Raw genomic sequence first — 6,274 nt, 5'->3', positions numbered from 1 at the left:
TGTCTTGAGGTTTTGCTCCCCTGAGTTAGAGTATCTCATGATAAGCTGTAGACCACACTATTTACCAAGAGAGTTTCATCTATATTCTTCATAGCTGTCTATTTATCACCACAAACGGATGCTGGCACTAAGACGACACTCAATGAGGTGTAAACGGCCATAAGCAAACAGGAAAACGCTCATCCAGAGGCAGCGCTCCTAGTGGCCGGGGACTTAAACGCAGGGAAACTTAAATCCGTTTTACCTAATATCTACCAGCATGTTAAATGTGCAACCCGAGGGGAAAAAAATCCAGACCACCTTTACTCCACATACAGAGACGCATACAAAGCTCTCCCTCGCCCACCATTTGGCAAATCTGACCATAATTCTTACAATCAAAACTAAAGCAGGAAGCACCAGTGACCCGGTCAATAAAAAAGTGGTCAGATGAAGCAGATGCTAAGCTACAGGACTGTTTTGCTAGCAAAGACTGGAATATGTTCCAGGATTCTTCTGATGGCATTGAGGAGTACACCACATCAGTCACTGGCTTCATCAATAAGTGCAGTGACAAACCATCAAACAGGCAAAGCATCAATACAGGACTAAGATCAAATCATACTACACCGGCTCCGAAGAACGTCGGATGTGGCAGGGCTTGCAAACTATTACAGACTACAAAGCAAAGCACAGCCGCGAGCTGCCAGGTGACACGAGCCTACCAGATTAATAAATTACTACTACGCTCGCTCGAGGCAAGTAACACTGAAACATGGACGAGAGCATCAGCTGTTCTGGACGACTGTGTGATCACGCTCTCTGTAGCCGATGTGAGTAAGACCTTTAAACAGGTCAACATTCACAAGGCCACAGGGCCAGACGGATTACCAGGATGTGTTCTCCGAGCATGCGCTGACCAACTGGCAAGTGTCTTTAATGACATTTTCAACCTCTACCTGTCTGAGTCTGTAATACCAACATGTTTCAAGCAGACCACCATAGTCTCTGTGCCCAAGAACACTAAAGTAACCTGCCTAAATGGCTACCGACCCGTAGCACTCACGTCTGTAGACATGAAGTGCTTTGAAAGGCTGGCCATGGCTTACATCAACACCATTATCTCAGAAAACCTAGACCCACCTAATTTGCATACCACCCCAACAGATCCACAGATGATGCAATCTCTATTACACTCCACACTGCCCTTTCCCACCTGGAAAAAAGGAAGACCTATATGAGAATGCTATTCATCGACTACCACTCAGTGTTCAACACCATATTGCCTCAAAACTCATCACTAAACTAAGGACTCTGGGACTAAACACCTCCCTCTGCAACTGGATCCTGGACTTCCTGATGGGCCACCCCCAGGTGCTAAGGGTAGGTAACAACACATCCGCCATGCTGATCCTCAACACGGGGCACCTCACGGGTGCGTGCTCAGCCCTCTCCTGTATTCCCTGTTCACTCATGACTGCATGGCCAGACACGACTCCAACACCATCATTAAGTTTGCTAATGACACAACAGTGGTAGGCCTGATCACCGACAACAATGAGACAGGCTATAGGAAGGAGGTCAGAGAACTGGCCATGTGGTGCCAGGAAAACAACCTCTCCCTCAACGTGATCAAGACAAAGGAGATGATTGTGGACTACAGGAAAAAGAGGACCGAGCATGCCCCCATTCTCATCGACGGGGCTGTATTGGAGCAGGTTGAGAGCTTCAAGTTCCTTGGTGTCCACATCACCAACAAACTTTCATGGTCCAAGCACACCAAGACAGTTGTCAAGAGGGCACAACAAACCTATTACCCCTCAGGAGACTGAAAAGATTTGGCATGGGTCCTCAGATCCTCTAAAAGTTCTACAGCTGCACAATCGAAAGCATCGTGACTGGTTGCATCACTGCCTGGTATGGCAACTGCTCAGCCTCTGACCGCAAGGCACAGAGGGAGTGCCTACGGCCCAGTACATCACTTAGGCCAAGCTTCCTGCCATACAGGACCTCTATACCAGGCGGTGTCAAAAGGAAGGCCATAAAAATGGTCAAAGACTCTAGCCACCCTAGTCATAGACTGTTCTCTCTGCTACCGCACGGCAAGCGGTATCGGGGCGCCAAGTCTAGGTCCAAAAGGCCTCTTAACAGCTTCTACCCCCAAGCCATAAGACTCCTGAACAGCTAATCAAATGGCTACCCAGACTGTTAGCATTGCCCCCCCCCCTCTTTTACGCTGCTGCTACTCTCTGTTTATTATCTATGCATAGTCACTTTAACTCTACCTATATGTACAGTTGAAGTCGGAAGTTTACATACACCTTAGCCAAATACATTTAAACTCAGTTTTTCACAATTCCTAACATTTAATCCTAGTAAAAATTCCCTGTCTTAGGTCAGTTAGGATCACCACTTCCTTTTAAGAATGTGAAATGTCAGAATAATAGTTGAGAGAATGATTTATTTCAGCTTTTATTTCTTTCACCACATTCCCAGTGGGTCAGAAGTTTACATACACTCAATTAGTATTTGGTAGCATTGCCTTTACATTGTTTAACTTGGGTCAAACATTTTGGGTAGCATTCCACAAGCTTCCTACAATAAGTTGGGTGCATTTTGGCCCATTCCTCATGACAGAGCTGGTGTAACTGAGTCAGGTTTGTAGGCCTCCTTGCTCGCACACGCTTTTTCAGTTCTGCCCACAAATGTTCTATAGGATTGAGGTCAGGGCTTTGTGATGGCCACTCCAATACCTTGACTTTGTTGTCCTTAAGCCATTTTGCCACAACTTTGGAAGTATGCTTGGGGTCATTGTCCATTTGGAAGACCCATTTGCGACCAAGCTTTAACTTCCTGACTGATGTCTTGAGATGTTGCTTCAATATATCCACATAATTTTCCTCCCTCATGATGCCATCTATTTTGTGAAGTGCACCAGTCCATCCTACAGCTAAGCACCCCCACAACATGATGCTGCCACTCACGTGCTTCACAATTAGGATGGTGTTCTTCGGCTTGCAAGCCTCCCCATTTTTCCTCCAAACATAACAATGGTCATTATGGCCAAACAGTTCTATTTTTGTTTCATCAGACCAGAGGACATTTCTCCGAAAAGTACGATCTTTGTTCCCATGTGCAGTTGCAAACCGTAGTCTAACTTTTTTATGCCGGTTTTGGAGCAGTGGCTTCTTCCTTTTTGAGTGGCTTTTCAGGTTATGTCGATATAGGACTCGTTTTTACTGTGGATATAGATACTTTTGTACCTGTTTCCTCCAGCATCTTCACAAGGTCCTTTGCTGTTGTTCTGGGATTGATTTGCACTTTTCGCACCAAAGTACGTTCATCTCTAGGAGACAGAACGCGTCTCCTCCCTGAGCAGTATGATGGCTGCGTGGTCCCATGGTGTTTAATCTTGCGTACTATTGTTTGTACAGGTGAACGTGGTACCTTCAGGCGTTTGGAAATTGCTCCCAAGCATGAACCAGACTTGTGAAGGTCTCCTACTTTTTGGCTGATTTCTTTTGATTTTCCCATGATGTCAAGCGAAGAGGCACTGAGTTGGAAGGTAGGCCTTGAAATATATCCACAGGTACACCTCCAATTGACTCAAATGATGTCAATTAGCCTATCAGAAGCTTCTAAAGCAATGACATCCTTTTCTGGAATTTTCCAAGCTGTTTAAAGGCACAGTCAAGTTAGTGTATGTAAACTTCTGACCCACTGGAATTGCCATACAGTGAATGATAAGTGAAATAATCTGTCTGTAAACAATTGTTGGAAAATGACTTGTGTCATGCACAAAGTAGATGTCCTACGACTTGCCAAAACTATAGTTTGTTAACAAGACATTTGTGGAGTGGTTGAAAAGCGAGTTTTAATGACTCCAACCTAAGTGTATGTAAACTTCCGACTTCAACTGTACATATTACCTCAATTACCTTGACTAACCGGTGCCCCCGCACATTGACTCTGTACCGGTACCCCCTGTATATAGCCTCGCTATTGTTATTTTACTGCTGCTCTTTCATTATTTTTGAAATGTTTCTTATTTTTTACTTATCTATTTTTTACTAAACATGTATTTTTCTTAAAACTGCATTGTTGGTTAAGGGCTTGTAAGTAAGCAGTTCACTGTAAGGTCCACACTTGTTGTATTCGGCGCATGTGACGAATACAATTTGATTTGATGTAACTTGCACTTAGTTTTCAGGTTTGAATAAGAGAATGTATTCCCCTAACCTTATTCTTACAATTAAGTTATTGTTTTATTAATATTATATTACTTGTGTATGTCTTTTCTTATTAAATGTAAGACTGAATGCCATTTGTAATATGTTTTGTTGCATATATGTGTTTAATATCCTATTCAGATAAGAAAGTGTCTGATCACAGAAGATGCCATAGAATTCTAGAAAAATACCACCATTCACATGTATTTTTTCAGATGATCAATCCTGACAAAATAAGGAGGATTCAATATTCTCTAAGTTTTTCTCTATTTTCATTAGGAAGTTTTGTTAATGGCAGTTGTTTGGGAAAAGAGCATATAAGATACATATTTTAACAGAAGTACTTGAAGACTGGAGTTGGGAAATACTGCCATAGATATATCATATAACATAAGCTAGAAACATATATTTTTTTAGAAATGTAACAGCAGGTCTAGATAATGATGCAAGATGTGTTTGTGATGAGAGGACCCTTGGGGAGCGGGGCTCATGTGAAGATACAGTCATCACTGGGCCCAAAGGGATTGGTTGCCAAGGAGGGGATCCGACCGCCATGGTACACCTATCGCCCTTCTTAGCCCTTCCATTGTGCTAAGAAGCCACCAGGAACATTCTAAAAATTAAATGTGATTTATAAAATAAACAGAGATGATACCAAGATCAGCAGCATGATAAAGATATGAAATGTGAATATTGGGGTAAGAATAATCAGGAACCTCAACTAACACTCTCAAAAATGTTTGTATAGATACAATAATAAGCACTACTCAATGGTCAAATCTCATGTTATCATAAAATCCACTCACAAGGAACATAGATGTCACATACTGTATGTGGAACAACTTAAAAGCAGACCAATGTTCTGTTGCATATAACCCTTCTGATCTTCAATAAAAGGCATCAGCCAGAGTGTACAGATTAATAAAACTGACTGCCTTAATGCCTAAGTACATTTCTGAATTGAAATGATGGACGTGTTTATTGCTGGCTGCACTGGGGACCCCTTTGTTCTTCAATGAGGGTGTAAAAAAACTGGTTCCTCTTTGTGTTCAGTGAGTAGCATGATTTACTTGAGCACAGTATTAAAGGTCCCAATTAAAAGTGATTTACTGAGAAATACTGAGAGCCATTGTCAAAGAATACATCTCACCTAAGCATTATAGTGAGTAGGGGGAGATCAAGATATTCAAAACGCTCCCACATGAACAAATACATTTGAGGAGAATGCATGGACACACACACACTGATAAATAAATGCTTATCTTTTTCTTTCATCACCTATTATATCTAGAAATTGAATGATCTAGACTCTCTCTCTCAAGTTTAACATTGTCCACACAGGCCCTCAGGCCAAGTAAATGATTGGCAGATTTAATTTATTTTCAATGATTCAGGAAGAAATTAGGAATCAAAGTCCACGGGCCTGCCTGCGTATCATCTGACTCCATCATATACACACTTTGGAGTCTGCAAGAGGGCTATACATTAACCCATTTGTCAGTGTGTGTTAATAGAACAGGGGCTGTTGCTCAACCCTGGAAGCAGTTTTATGGCTTCACAAAACATTCAGTTTCGGCGCCACTCTGTCAACAGAGAGATCTCCAGTCACAGAGCTAGTGAGTCCACTACGGCCTTTGCCCAATCAGAACGCAGCTAGACATAACACAGTCCCAAAAGAGCCTATCAGAGAACGGGAGTTAAGGAGACCAGCTATTCATAATTCACCCTGATGATGTCCTATGTTATGATATAGAAATAGACTTGGGCATAGGAACATGTAAATTACTGGTGCTACAGTACATGTATGGCACAGATGCTATAGTATTTGGGTTGATCATGTAGCCTGGTCAAGAGAGTTAAGTGGTATCTGATAAGAATATCTTCAGGAAGACAGGTGTTAATTAATGTAGCTATCAAACAGCACTCTGGTTTCACCTAAGAATTTCTCCTCACACTTTGCGCGGACATCATTGAGGTTTGACGTATATGATACAAACATCCAAAACTCAATTGTATCCAAACAAAACAACAAGTAAAATAGTATTGGCAAACACATATTTATGATC

Source organism: Salmo trutta, chromosome 28, assembly GCF_901001165.1.
Source record: "Salmo trutta chromosome 28, fSalTru1.1, whole genome shotgun sequence".
Classification (NCBI taxonomy): Eukaryota; Metazoa; Chordata; class Actinopteri; order Salmoniformes; family Salmonidae; genus Salmo; species Salmo trutta.
The sequence above is the reverse complement of the archived record's forward strand: the minus strand, read 5'-3'. Positions refer to the sequence as shown.